We start from the raw sequence: 14,708 nt of genomic DNA, 5'->3' as shown, positions 1-14,708 counted from the left end.
TACTTCCAATATGGAGAGGTTTCACAAAGTAAAGCCTGAAGTTATTAGTTATCCTTACGATGCATTCTGTCAGTCTCCCTCTGTGTACTTTCCTCTTCAATTTACAGTAACGTCTAACCACTTTTATTGCAACGAAAAATCTTGTTCTATTTCCTCCTCGGTTATTCAACATTCTACCCTCTAACACTGTTTTCAAAATTACCCCTACCCCACGTTCTATACACACTCCGCTCATACCCTCTGTCTCTCCTCACCCACCAAGTCCAGCATTCCGTCGTTCCTTCTCCTCTCCGTCCACTTCACCTTATCCATTTTACTCCATATCCACATCTCAAACGCCTCAAGTCTTTTATCGTCCTCTCTTGAAAATTCGAACGTAAGTAGTCACTGAAATCTCATCCTCCTTCCTTATAAGTCACAGTCTGACGGAAAGTTATCGCTAGACTGGAAAATTGCAAGCGTTAAAACGATATTCAAATAAGGAAACAGACTTAACTCAGGCGACCATCGTCCAATTTCATTAACAGCGATTATAGGCAAGATACTCGAGTATATCGTCCTTAGCAATATCATGACTTTCTTGAACAATTGTAACTTCCTCCATGCATGGGCGTACCCATGGAGGGTAGAGGGGAGGGGGTACTGCCCCCCTAGAAGCGAAAATATATTTAATTCAAAACAAAAGTTATGAACAATTTTCCTTTATAAGAAAAATGATATAGTACAAGACATGGATTGAAATAAAAATCATTATTTTTTCAAGCAAATCATTATAAAAACTAATAATATTCTGTCATAATTTCCTCAAAATTTTGGTTTCATTAACCTTTTCCGAGCAAAAAAAGTTACAACTTGAACGAACACAGCTAGTGTTGCCCCCTCCCCTAGTTATGATTCTGGGTACGCCCATGTCTCCATGGCTGTCAGCGCTACTTCCGAAAATGTAAATCACGCGAAACACAGCTCGCGCTCTTCTTCACGACGTTCTCAAATCTGGTGAATGATGAAGACAAGTTGACTCATTATTTCTAGATTTTAAGAAAGCTTTCGGCACGGTACCTCACAATAAACTTTCATTCAAATTACAGTCATGCAGAATAAGCGCAAAAATGGTAAACTGGATAAACGACTTTCTGAGTGATCGAAAATTAAAAACAGGATCCCTCCACTGTACAAACGCTCAACAATCGCCCACCGAATCAAATTAGGTTCGATTCGGTGGTCGATTGCTGAGCGTTAGAACAGTGGAGGGATAGAAAAAGTAGTTCTTCCAACGGAATTATCTCTGATGTAGTTAAAACGACAACTGGAGTTCCCCAAGGAAGCGTAATCGGGCCCCTTTCGTTCATTACATTCATTAATGACCTCTGAACCCGAATTAGCAGTAAAATTCGTTTATCTGCCGAAGAAGCTGTCATCTATCGTGAAATTAGTGATAACTCCATGAAATTCTATCATCGGATTTAAACAACGTTGTGTGGAGCCAGGAGTGGGGACTCGAACTTTATCTGACGGTAAATGCACGCTTTTGTTGCAGAGTTCGCCCAACGATAACCATGTTTATGCGGTGGACGTATTTAAATAAAGGCAACAGACGAAGTGAAATACCTGGGAGTTAGGATAACCTCGTACCTTTCCACAGCATTCCGAAGGCGCGAATAAAAAGCTGTAGGTACCGCTGAGCCTTGGCTCACCCCAACCAACCAGTTGAAAATAATATTTACAATGACGCACGTGTTCTGTAGTGTATAATGTATTTGTGAGAAAGAGAAACTTAAAACTAGATTTTATAGAACTTAATATTATTAAAATTCATAGTAGGATACGAAATATACCGAATTTTTTATATCATTTGTTTATATTTTTTTATTTTATCATTTTTTGCTTTTTTATTCAAGAATTAGCCACACGTATTATTTTTTTACGAATTTATTTCCTTTTTTATGACTTTTTTGCTTTATTAAATAAGTGTAATTAGTTGAAATAAAATGTAATGAAGAAACCTTTGATTAGGAGGTTAAGACATAGAAAAGACTCGTAGAAGAGTGACTTGGTGACGCAGTGTATGTGTAGTTAAAATACTTGGATCGTAATCCCAGGTGTCTGTGATAAGAGTATTATTTGTGCCCTTCGGGCTTGACTTAAAATTTTGGACTAATTAAGAGTGACCGTAACCAATCTATCTTATTAAGATGTGCTATCAATGCCCTTCCAAAGTGTTGGAAAACTTAATTTTGAAGAACTGATACTTAGGGAGACTGTGATGAAACATTATGTGCAATGGTTGTTCCTAATTATGTCCAGAAAAAATTATTATATCTTTAATGAGTTAAAAAATTACTTTCAAACATATTTATTTCTTGGAGGGAATTCCTAGAAAAGGGTCTATCTCGGGCGATGTAATCGCCCTCAATACGTGATTCATGCAGTGTACCTAACTTTATTAGAAAGCATTATCAGATAATACCAAGTAAATACGAAATATTATGAGAAGAAAATACATGAATCACAAATTTAAAAAAATTAGGCGTAAAATTAATAAACAACAATAACTTGAATTCCTCGAAATTCAAATAATACAAGAAATTCGTCAAAACTGTTTGGAATTAGACATCCCTTGAGACTTTTGCCTCGCTGTAGGGTTGTCAAGTCATTGAATAAATTTTAAATTGGTCTGTGCTGCATATTTTTTTAATGACTGATTATGAATAAACTTTAATTTCTACGCTAGCAGGAAGTATAAGGTAACACGACGCGTGCCTCGTTTGTGTGATGGTCTTTTTTTAAAGATTCGGACGAGAGGAGTCGGCTATTATTATTTCATCACGAAAAATATTTAAAAAATAGAGGAAATGATTGAAAATTCAAGTTATTTCGATTGCCGTCTATGTTATTTGCGATGAAGCAGCCAGCGAACTAATAACTATAAAGCGAAAGCGAAAAAAAAATATATATAAAGCAAAAAATAAGAGCGAAATAATAATGTCAACAGAAATTATTCGATATTGACGGTATCTTTATTTATTCGATCATTCACGTATATTATCAACTTACATTTGAAAAAATAAAATTTATGAATGCTTCAATACGAAACAAATCATCCATTATTTATCAAATTGTATATTTAAATATAAATGAAAAAAATATTCTCTCAGATATTTTGCGGTGCAATTCTTGAAGTACGAGCTTATATAAAAATTCAAATTCCCCGGATCAAATGATATCCAAAGTACTTATAATACACATCACCAGAAAGATTCACAATAAAGCATTTCCCACTAGCTGACATGAATAAGGGCAGCAGTTTCTTTAATTCAGTAAATATTTAATAAAATTCATTTTCCTCTATCACTTTCTTTAATTCAGTAAGTATTTAATAAAATTCATTTTCCTCTATCACTCAGTGCAGAGAAAAAAGCTAAGAAAAGTATATAGCCTTTTAGATGAAAAACCACTGGATCAAATTTTCTATTAAGTGCACGTAAGGAGCACATTGAATCGGGAAAAGCAGGACCAGTGAAGTACATTTCCCTCCTGACTGGTTATGTAAGCTGAATAAATACCAAATCCGCAGATTCAGCACTAAACACAATATCAACTAAAATATTCACGAACAAAAGTATTCAGTAAATATTGGAAAATACTAATTTTAATGCTCACTATCATAAGAATTAAAATTTGACTTTCATTCGTTTGATTGATTCATTATCTGATAAAATAAACACTGATAGAATTATAATCTTTAAAATTTAGACAACCATGAGCTCCTCTATATTAGGATGTATATTTCATAAAGTTAGCGAAATAAAGTATCAGGGTTAAAGTAAAATCAATTGTGGAAATCTTATGAGACTGAAAAATGGATCACAGACACGTTTAGAAAGCTTTTTTTCAATACTATTCATGGTTCAAGACCAAAAAATCTAAACAAACCTTATACCATAGCAAATAGAAGCCGAGAAATAAGTTAAAAGACGATAAAGGATAAATATGAAGTGACAAGTCCTAAAGTAACCTTTGACGTAAAATTTATTGCTTTTTACTTCAACTTCAATCTATTACTCATTAAGGAAAATGGATTCTCATTTTAAAAAAGTAAGTCGAATCATTAAAAGTCAAACTTGAAATAACAATTAGATCAGATAAAATTATGTTAATTCTACCCACTATCTCAACTTTATGCTGTGCCTCTGAAGTTTCATCTATGGCCACAATCTAACACTAAAGTATAAAATTACTTTTCCACGACTTCGCTGATTTTCCTGATTAGTATGATCCTTGTTATATAATGCAAATATCTAAGGCATACACCATGAACAAAAAAACTTGCAAGTATGGTCGATCATTATCGCCGGATTCCCGCTCGACGGTATATTTTTATGAAATAATTAAACGTTTTTTCAAGTTTTCAAATTGTGGAAAAAAGTTAAAAGTATTACATTAAAATTGTTTTCGCGAGGATATGGCGAAATAAAAATGTAAGAAAGTAGCGACCTCGACAGGATTAAAAACGGAATTACTGATGCGTAGGTAGACGCATTATCCGTTGCACCACAGGACTTCATAATGAGTTGCAAATACTTAAAATCTTCAAATACCGCGTTTGAGAGATAAATGCAAAAGTAAACAGTCGAAAGTCACGGCTCATACTGCATTCGAAGAACTAGAAATAGCGGAAGAATGCATTGTTATCTGCCTCCAATCTGTGCTTAAAATTTGAAGTCGACAGCTAAAAGGGAAGTGGGTTAAAGTTGAGTTTGCAAAGTTTTTCTCCGAAGGAAAAAGACATAAATAGATAAAAAAAACGACTTCATAAAAACGTGGAAATAAGAAGGCAGGAGGGAAAGCATATGATCTTCTAAAAGTTAGAGACATAAATGCATCACGGTAAAAATATAATCACTTGTGGAAAAGAGCAATCGTTATTTGTATTATATGCTCTAAAAAGTTTCGGAAAATGAAATACGAATCCGTTGCACATAGCGATGAGAAGTTTTGTGAAAGCCTTGATAAGAATGAGGATTAAACTGATAGCCATATCTCGAGATGTGATGGCCTGGTGAAGACAATCGTAGAGGGATAAGTATATGGTAAAAACGTAGCAGAAAAACCGCAAATTAAATATATGGAGCTGGTAAAGAGGGGTGTGAAAGAGAAGAAATACGTAGGTGTGAAAAGATTAGCTGACGGAAGTATTGAGTGGAGAGCTGCGTCAAACCAATCTTAGGATTGTTAACCAGTGATGATGTTCGGATCAATGTCAAAAATTATATTGACCTGAAGAAAAATTTTTTCACAAAAAAAAAAACGATTTCTTTTAATTAGACATGAGTTCCAATAGGTTTAAATACCCATAAAATAATTTTGAAACAATGGTAATTCAATTAAACTGGTCCGAAACACTGTTTTTTCCAATTGTTGTATATAAATTTTACATTTCCCTCAACCCATGGATGATTTTCTTGAAGTTGAGATTAACAGAAAAAAATGCACTACGTAGTTTGATGACTTTGGTGTTGTTGGATTTATCCCAAAAGTGTTTCAAATTTTCGATTTACATCACGTAAAGCCAAGTTTTGCGCCGAGAATTGAATTCAGGCAGGCCAAATTAGAACGAAACATTTGTGAACCATCATTTATGGATATCTTTATCCAGCAACTCGCTTACGTAAATGCCATACGTCCCTCATAACTGGAATTACGACGCTTACGTCAGTACATTGACGTCCGTGTGATTGGAGCGATTCTGCAACTTCCGACCGAGTTCAATAACAATCCCACCCTATCGATTCATAGCGAAGCAGAGAGAGCTTGTCATAACTGAGTCACGCAAAGGCTCCACAATGTTAAACAATGAATTAGTGTCATTAGTGCTTGGTTCTAGTGCTTGCACATCTACCACATCACATAAATACTGTAAATGAATATAATAAACCATAAACATGATAAACTACGCGCCCATTAAGACAATTTTCAAGAGAAAAATCAAAATCTTATGAACTTAGCCCCCAGAGACGACTCAAAATTAGAAACATATCCCACGATAAAGTCTCTTAGACAATCCATCGTAGATAGGCTTACTTTTATATTACTTGTTACGTAAGCAGAAAAGCTAATTATAGTAATGAATTTCCCGAGAGAAAATAAATTGCGCGATACAATTAATTACGATGTCACTCACATCATTCAATTGCATTACTTTTTCCGAGAAATATCACTTCCTTTGTTTAGGCTAATAATAAACGGGAAATTTTGTCTTTCGCTAAGTTGGAATAAAGCGGAAATCTCAGCAAGTATATCGAAAGCGAATATTTTGATAAGAATATCATGGAAATCACAGATGGTACGCATTCTATTGACGTAATAGTTTTCTATTGTGTAATATTATTTTTGATGAAAAAGGATAAAATTTTTGAAAAATTCAGCAAAATTACTTTTCAGGACTAAAGCGAATCTTAAATACGAGGGCCGTTTTTTTCAATCTGCGATGGGTCATGAGAAAAAGACGAAGTGATTGATTAAAAATTATTTCATTACTAAATGTTGGGTGCACTTGTGGTATCCGTTCGACAATCACCTCGGCGATTGAGGAATTAGTCGCTCCTGTGGACAAATTTTACAATACTTTTTCATAGGATGTTTCCGACAATTACTTCCAATGAATTCTGTCTATATCCTGAGGCTCATCGCCCGTTTGAAAATGCTTCTCTCCTAGCCACTTCTAAAGATGGAAGTCACACGGCACTATGTCGACATTGCACGGCGGATTATTGAAAATGTCCCATTGAAATTGTAGTTGGGCTGCATCAACGCTGAGATGACCGGCGTTGTCATGGATAAGAACACTTCCAGAAGTCCACATGTCTCTTCTTTTGTTTTGAATGGGAATGGACGTAATGTTTCACACCCTAGCCGCCACACTTAAAAGAAAAAAAGTCGCCCTCGTATAATGAAAGAGGTTCCGCTAGCGATAATTCTGGATCTATTAATAAGTATATGGTGACTTCATGCTACATAAGTCACGCCATCGGGACAATTGAGTAGTATTTCTGATAATATTCATTCAATAATAACATCTGCAATTATTCGTTTTCCCTCACATATCTCCAAATACTTGAGGGGTATAAACTAATTTGACTGAGGTAAGATGTAAGTTAACGTTGATGAAAAGACACGCAAAATTGTGTAGGAGGTTTCCATAGGTACACCGTACTTCATAACGGCTACTAACATGACTAGACAATTTTTTCACAGCACTTAACAGCCCGTTACAAGCTTCGTGACGCTTGTTCGGAGAAGCCCTCGAACACACAAGGTGTAAATTTTCCCCTGTGGATCCTGGTAGCCGTCACACACAGACGACATTTACAGAATCGAGGTGTAACCGTACGATAACACGAAATGTATTGAAGCCAGTCGCGCGAATAAAACTGTATGCGGAAAACTCCTCGTAAGTTTTAATTTACGTAATGAGGCAAATATTTAATATTCGGTTCGTCCGGTGGAATCCGTGGAATAATGAGGGAATGTTACGTTCAGCGCGAGTTGGAAGGCGGCTCAGCAGCAGGGGAACGAGCGATACATATATGCGGCCTCCCAAGGAGAGAAAGGCTTTTGCACAAAACGCTTGGACTTCGTTAACTCTACTCTTTTTTTTCTCTTACTTTTCCAGCGCTCAGAGCGGGCGCAAATGTTGCTGGACCCTCGGGAGGTTTGTTTGAGCAAGAGAAAGATAAAAAAAGAGGTACGTAGCAGCATTTTCGTCCCACCATGGTGTGTGGCGGGGGGTGCAACGGAATGTAATTATGATAATTTCGGGCGCCTACAGAGGGCGCCAGCCGGGACCACCCTCCACCCCCATTTCCAAGGGGCGTGGTTCGCATTTCATCCGTGTCGTTCATGAATGAATCGTTCAAATGAACGATATATTGACCCTAATAAAATTGGAACATGATTCTCTGGTGAAGTTGGGGGAATAGGCTCGGAATGGTGGCCACCTAATCGGGGAATCCGGGTTCGAATCCCGGCTGAGTCAAATATTTTTTCTTGGCAAACTTCATCCTTATTTTTAAAAATTTAAATTAATATTTCCCCCAACATTAAAGTACTTAAATAAATACAATTCGTAATATTGTTGGATCATTTGCGCTTTGAACGTAGACGGCTGGTGTCCTAACACCCAATACTACACGCCCTTTTAGGTGGCTTGCGGAGCAGAAATTAGATGTAAATGTAAATTTGCACCCGTGCGCGTGACTGCGAACCAAGTAACTCGTTTCATGCAGTGCTTTGAAATTCGCCGTCGCTGAATAGCGACAAGGTAGGACTTATTTCTCCGACAGTAGCTTAGTAAGCACCAGGGGCGCAGCTAGGAATTAAGGCTGAGGGGTGGGTTTTGGTGCAACTAATACCGGGTTGTATTGGGGCATGGAATACCCACCAGGATAAGGGGTAGGCGCGAGATTAATAAATTGCGAAATTATAAGATAAATTGTACAAAATGCTGAGTTTTACGGCTTTTTGAAGGATATTTTATCAATTCTAACACTATTCTATTAGTAATATCAATCCAGTTAAGTAAATGGATTTAACTTAAAAATTCCTCTCAGCTCTGGGGGGGGGGTTTATCCCCCAAAACCCCTCCCCCTCGCTGCGCCACTGGTAAGCTCGGTCTGCGTCACATTGGCCACGCAGTACACTTGTGACGTCAACACTTTGTTCGGTTTAACCCATCCCGAACTTCTCTCTGAGAAGATGGCCTGGTGGCTAACTGGCTAGCACGCCCAATCGGCAATCGGGGAATCCGGGTTCGAATCCCGACTATTATTTTTTCATTGCGAACTTTATCCTTGGCGTTTGGACATATTTTACCACCCACCTCATGGACTCGGGTTCAAATCTAGACGGTGGCAGACACGTTAATGCTTGAATGTTTATGTGGAAAAATTTTATTAATCCCGAAAAAACCTTAATTTTCTGTCCATCCTTCCTTACTAACCTCCACGACCTTTTTCACCGGCTTTTCCAAGCATCATCATCTTCTCCTCTTTTTTTCTCTCCTTTCAATTCCAATCACTTTCATCTTCAGATTGTTCTATTTCCTTCCCCCCTTTCTCACCTTATTTTTCCCCAATTTAGTTTTAAAATTGCATAAATTGAATGCACCACGTACCATTAGTATCTTGAAGAGATTATCCCATTGACAGCTAGGAGGTTGTAATGAATTTTATAATCAAGATAAACTGTAGGTATTCTTTTCAACAAAGGAAAAATCCACGCTTGAGTCTTCTGATTTTATTTATCAGAGGTTTCCCGTCCCAGCTGAAGTGCTTTCATCTACATCCACATCTAAATACTACCCCGTAAGCCGCCTACAAGGCGTGTGGCAGGGGGTGTTAGGACACCAGCAATTTGCACATGAAAAGGAAACGCTCCAACGAAATTACGACAAAATATCTCTCTTAATTTATCCCTTCGGTCGGACCTGGAAATATAGTGGGGCTCTAATGCTATGTTCTCCGTGTCGCCCTTAAAGATATCCATTCTCAATAGGATAGTTTCCTTCATCAAAAAAAACGAAATTCATAGATCGCGATTCGTTACCCGACATAAGTGTATTCATAATATATAAATTATTTGGTTTTAGAAATCCTAGTTTAGACGAATGGCAGCGGTCAATTTAATCTTCATTTGAAAAAGGTCTGATTGGTGCTTATGCGATGCCACTCTACGTGACGTCACAGGGACCTAGTTTCTACACGAGTAGATAGGAGTTTTACATCGTCTGAGGTTACCAATGCATGCATGTGGAACAGAGCTCAGGGAAACATGTCTAAATAATCACCTATTAAAACTGGCTAAGGTCGGAAAGTTTTCTTCGTTTGATAAGGTATTAATAATCCTTATTTAAGCCCAGCGCTACCAGCTAGCATGGTACTCTGCTACCTGCTAGCATCCTGCGTCGTATCAGCGTTCAGAGCCTCGCCGCAAGGTCACCTCACTTGCGGCAGCGGGAACCAGAACGGCGTCACGCGGAGATTTCCCGGCATTCATACTTAGCCGTCGCGTTTTCACGCGCTTGAAAATTTTCACTTTTCATTTAATCGCGAAAAATAGATATCGTCATTTAAAAATCTAAAAGCGTGAAGTACGTACTCCAGGAGTAATAATATTTCGATTTCGGCAATAAAAAAATAATAGGAAACCACCTCATTGTTCAAGCAATCTAAGCCTAGTGCGCAGCCTCCGAGTCTCCAGCGGCTCCCAGCCCAATTCGCTTAACATCTGGGTAATGCTTTATGGAGGACTCTTCATGCAAACACTCCGTCCGTCGGATGGAACGTTAACACGTGGTCCTCTTGGAACCTTTCGTTGAGAGCAGGCTAATACCGACGCCGGGTTTCTCTCCTCTCTTCCCTCCCTATCCTTCCCGTGGTGACAATGACCTTAGCTGTAGGTCAACTTCTCCAAATACCTTGCTCTGATTGGACATCTTAAAATTAACGAAATCGTTCGTAATGAACGATAAATACAAATACAGTTGAGTTGGTTGTGGTTGGTTGCAATGATAAAGATTCAAATAATGCTGCCGCTAAACGAACCCGCCGAGCCTAAATCGTTCTCAATTCGCAATTTAAATTCAACAGATCTACAGTGTAGTAGATTTGGACTTTCCGTGAACCGGAAATTTCCAGAGGAACTGAAGGTTTATCTTTGTTCACCATTTTTGAAAGGCGGGTTGGATGTTGACAACGTAGGTTGGTAGCCGAAAGGAAACAGTTATTATCGCCGTGAAATGATTTTAACTTAGTTCGGACTTTGATTGAAATAATATATATTCATTTCTTTGAAAGTGCATCTAAGATGAAATCAAAAAACGACTTGGATCTACTACGCTTGTGCCAAGGATTCATGCATTGGCTCAATCCAAAGAATCGTGTTTATCTATGATTCCGAAAATTAAAGAGTAGAATAGCCTTATTACCCCGGAGTTGTATGTCCTTTGAGAGATATAATTTATAGCAAAATTTGAATTAATTGTAACTGAAACATTCATAATCATGAAATACAATAAAATAAAAGTGATACAACGATTAATTTTTTGAAGCCATAAAGGTATAACAAATATGACAAATAAGTACCAAATAATACAATAGTTCAAAAAATAACTACAGTTATAACTTGTTCAATAAATATATAATAAGACGACGCATAGGCAGTTTTGCCTAATATCTACATTGAAAAACCAAAATACTCCCGCTTTAATTTGTTCATTAAATTGCGTATTCCGCATATCTTTCGGTATTTTAAGTATTTCAATTACTAAATACTCGCATTCTAGTGTATTTTAAATGCAAATACAAAATACATCACAGAGTTCCTTCGAAAATACAAAATATTAAATGCAAATGTATTTGATATACGTATTCAAAGTATATGTATTAGAAATACTGTCCGATACTGGTTACAAGTATAGCTCAAAATGTAAATAATACAACATGTGGCAACAGCAAGCATGGTGAAATTACACAGCAAAAAGAACTGATCATGAACAATTTGAAGAATCGAATCATTGTCATGAATCATATCGCGCGAATCGAAACTCCAAAATGAACCGAAACTGCGAGCTCTGATTCGCACTATGCGGTCACTATCTCCGCAGGAACTCCGCGAAAGAGGAGACGGGGAAGCGGGGAAAAATGCTCCCGCTGTGACGCCCTCCGTCCATCAAAATTTAGGCGAAAATTCCGCTAAATTCGTCCCCCCACCCCTCAGCCAACAGGGGTTGAGGACCGAAATAATCGCGTTATTAAAAAAAAGGTCGGTGTGTAACCAAGTTTGTGCGGCAGCAGGAAAGGCAGAGGTGGAATGGGCGAAAGGTTAAGCAGTTTGCATCGGGAGCGGCACAAAAAATGATGTAAATTTTTTATCAAGGCATAAAAATGCCTGTGGGACAAGGTGTTCTCAAACTATGAGTTTTTAAGACGCTGCGGTAGGCAATGTGCGACTAAGGATAGATTGAAAGGCCACGAATAATGCAACGAGGCTAAGAAGCCGCGTTGTATCTAAAATATTCTACTGGTTAATGCAGGTATATGGTTTATATGGGTAGGGTATTGGGTAAATATTAGCTAACAATAATCACAAAGAAAGCCAAGATATTTGTATGCAAAAGAAGAAGAGAAGCGAAGACTAAGTTTAACATAGAAACACAAAAAGTGGTAAAAGTGGATGAATTCTGTTATTAGGGAAGCAGAATGACTAGCTATGGGTGAAGAAAGAAAGAAATTGTCAGCAGAATAGCCCAGTCGAAGAGAGCATTCCACCAAAAGAAATATCTACTTACAGAGGGGAATTTAAAAATTAAAGACACAGTTTATCAGAACTTACATTTGGGGTATGATTCTCTATCGGAGTGAGGCATGGACAATGACAGCGGCGGAGAAATCAAGGGTAGATCCATCTGATCCTCATCTTTCATCCGTAGCTCCACAATACGAATGCCTCTAACCTTGCTTTCTCCGCTGCTGCCATTGTCCATGCCTCACTTCCGTAGAGAAGCATCCTCCAAATGTACTTCTGATGAATGATTTCATTACTACTAATTGAAAGTTTAAATTTCCGATTTAAGCTGATTTCTATTTTTGTGGAATGCTCTTTTCCCCAGGGATATTTTAATGAGAAGTTCTTTCTAACTTCTTCCATCGCGATTTATTCTGCATCCCAAATAGCATAATTCATTCACCGCTTCCAGTATTTGTTTCCCTAACGTCATTTTGTCTTGAATTTTTTTCTTACGTTTAATATATTTGGATAATTTTCATGCGTGGAGATACAAACACTCGTTATCACAATCATGTTTAAACACGTTTCGTACGGATGGCGAGAATTCTCGTCATTTAGGTGCGTCAACCTAAACAATTTTTAAGCGTGCAATACGTATTCGTCAGTACCTTTTCAGTTGTTGTTCGTTATTCATAATGAATTGATGCATCATAACATTTGATTGGGTAAAGTTATATTCTAAACATTAGCTTTTTAACCATGTTTAAACCAAAGGCATTACGCCCTAATTACACCTCCACCCAGAATCGGCGTTCCTAGGGATTTAAATACCCCGGTACGCATCGTGTTAAGGTACAAACGGGGAGCGGTAAAAGACGAAAATAAAATCACTTCACCCATACCGCACCAATAAAGTATACTCTGAGCGATATAAATCAAGTAGTTGAAAACGGTTCCTCAGTCCACGTTTTGATCAGAGAAATTACTAATGGAACACGCCCAAGAATTGATCTACATGTTAATTGTGTCGGTAGTGTAGCTCTTCCGTATTTCTTGCCGCCAAGTAGACTAAACAGTATACCATTCGAGCGGTAAAGGTTTAAAAAAAAGGTGAGATATATCATAGTTTTCGATTCATGCGATCGTGAAGCAACCACCCTGAGGCAACACACGTCCACGTTTTTCTCTCCATTGTGGGCACGTCGGCGCGAGTCGTCGCTATGGTAATTTCCAGGTGTGCGGCAAAGAGCAGGATTCGTGGAACGCAGGGTCGCATCACCTGGCGGTGGAAGGGGGGAAGTTTGAGGGGGGGGGGTGAGGAAGGGGGGTCTGCAATTAGAGGAAGTGGGAATACAATAAAATGAAAAATAAAGCCCAAAGTAGGAGTTGTTGTGAAGATCAGCTGCTCCCGGCGCTTTCAAAATGAACTTCGGATTCGCTATCGGGAGGCATTTCCTTCGCGTTTTTTTCACCTCAATTTATGATCAAGCTCCGCCTTCACTGTTTCATGCATAATTTCGAAACTAGTCAAGAGTTATTATCCGTCTCATTGTCCATGCATCGCTTCCGTTGAGAAGCTTACTTCAAATGTAAGTTCTGATATTTTTTTTCCTAACGTCTATACTTATATTTCCTTCCGCAATTAGATCTTTCTTTTTGTGGAATGAATCGACTAAGTGGTGAACAAAAAATGTCCCGCACTCAATAAGTGAATGAAGAGTAAGGGCATTTTAATATGTAGCCCAACCAAGTAGAAAATTTACAAATCGATTTTCATGGAAAATACCACGAAAAGTACAATTAAAAACCATAAATGACCTTATTAATATAGTTATCACCAAATTCTGCATCTCATTCGGTTCCAAGGAAATTTTTTTGTCCTGAAAAGCCATAGTTATATCAGCTACTACTTTGGCAATATCAAAACTCGCATCAAGGTCCTCGTAATGGGAAATCATGCCTTCTTTAGTGCTCATTTGGAAAGCTTGGCTCTCATTAATAGGTCGCACACATTTTTTCATGATTCAAAATAGCGTCGACAACTTTTACAAGTGTTGTCATTGGAAAAAATTTCCTGGCCTGTAAATCGAACTGCGGTCCTTAAGCTGTCAGAGCCACTGAGCAGTCCAGGTAACTGATCTCCTTAAGAAATTGTAATTTTCTCATCGCAATGTATGAAAATTTTACCGCCGCCATTCACGAGGCAGGACTGAAATATTACACAATGCCTACAACCAGTACGTGTGGCCATATTGCAGATTAAATCCGTAAATGACATTGTCGGCATGAGAAATCATTTTTCTCGCATTTCTTTCCCAACCATTTGACATAAATGGTGTTATTGTTCTGAAATAATTGCCCAAAAATAATTATATCTCAAGTTTCATAAACGGAAGAGGCAAGTATGCAAGTTTAACACTCTC

At 37.8% G+C, this 14,708-nt stretch overlaps 1 protein-coding gene across 1 annotated transcript in view; it reads right to left on the bottom strand.

The window, feature by feature from the left end:
- LOC124168443 (leucine-rich repeat and immunoglobulin-like domain containing-NOGO receptor-interacting protein 4) overlaps positions 1-14,708 on the bottom strand; it is a 939,647-nt gene that overhangs the window by 330,902 nt on the left and 594,037 nt on the right. The window contains exon 8 of the mRNA XM_046546685.1: positions 4,213-4,215. The gene's annotated coding sequence lies outside the window, so the exon portion shown is untranslated. The remainder of the gene's footprint in view (positions 1-4,212; positions 4,216-14,708) is intronic.

The sequence above is a fragment of the Ischnura elegans genome, chromosome 11, assembly GCF_921293095.1.
Source record: "Ischnura elegans chromosome 11, ioIscEleg1.1, whole genome shotgun sequence".
Lineage (NCBI taxonomy): Eukaryota > Metazoa > Arthropoda > Insecta > Odonata > Coenagrionidae > Ischnura > Ischnura elegans.
Note: the sequence above shows the minus strand (reverse complement) of the source record. Positions and strands in the feature narration are given on the sequence as shown.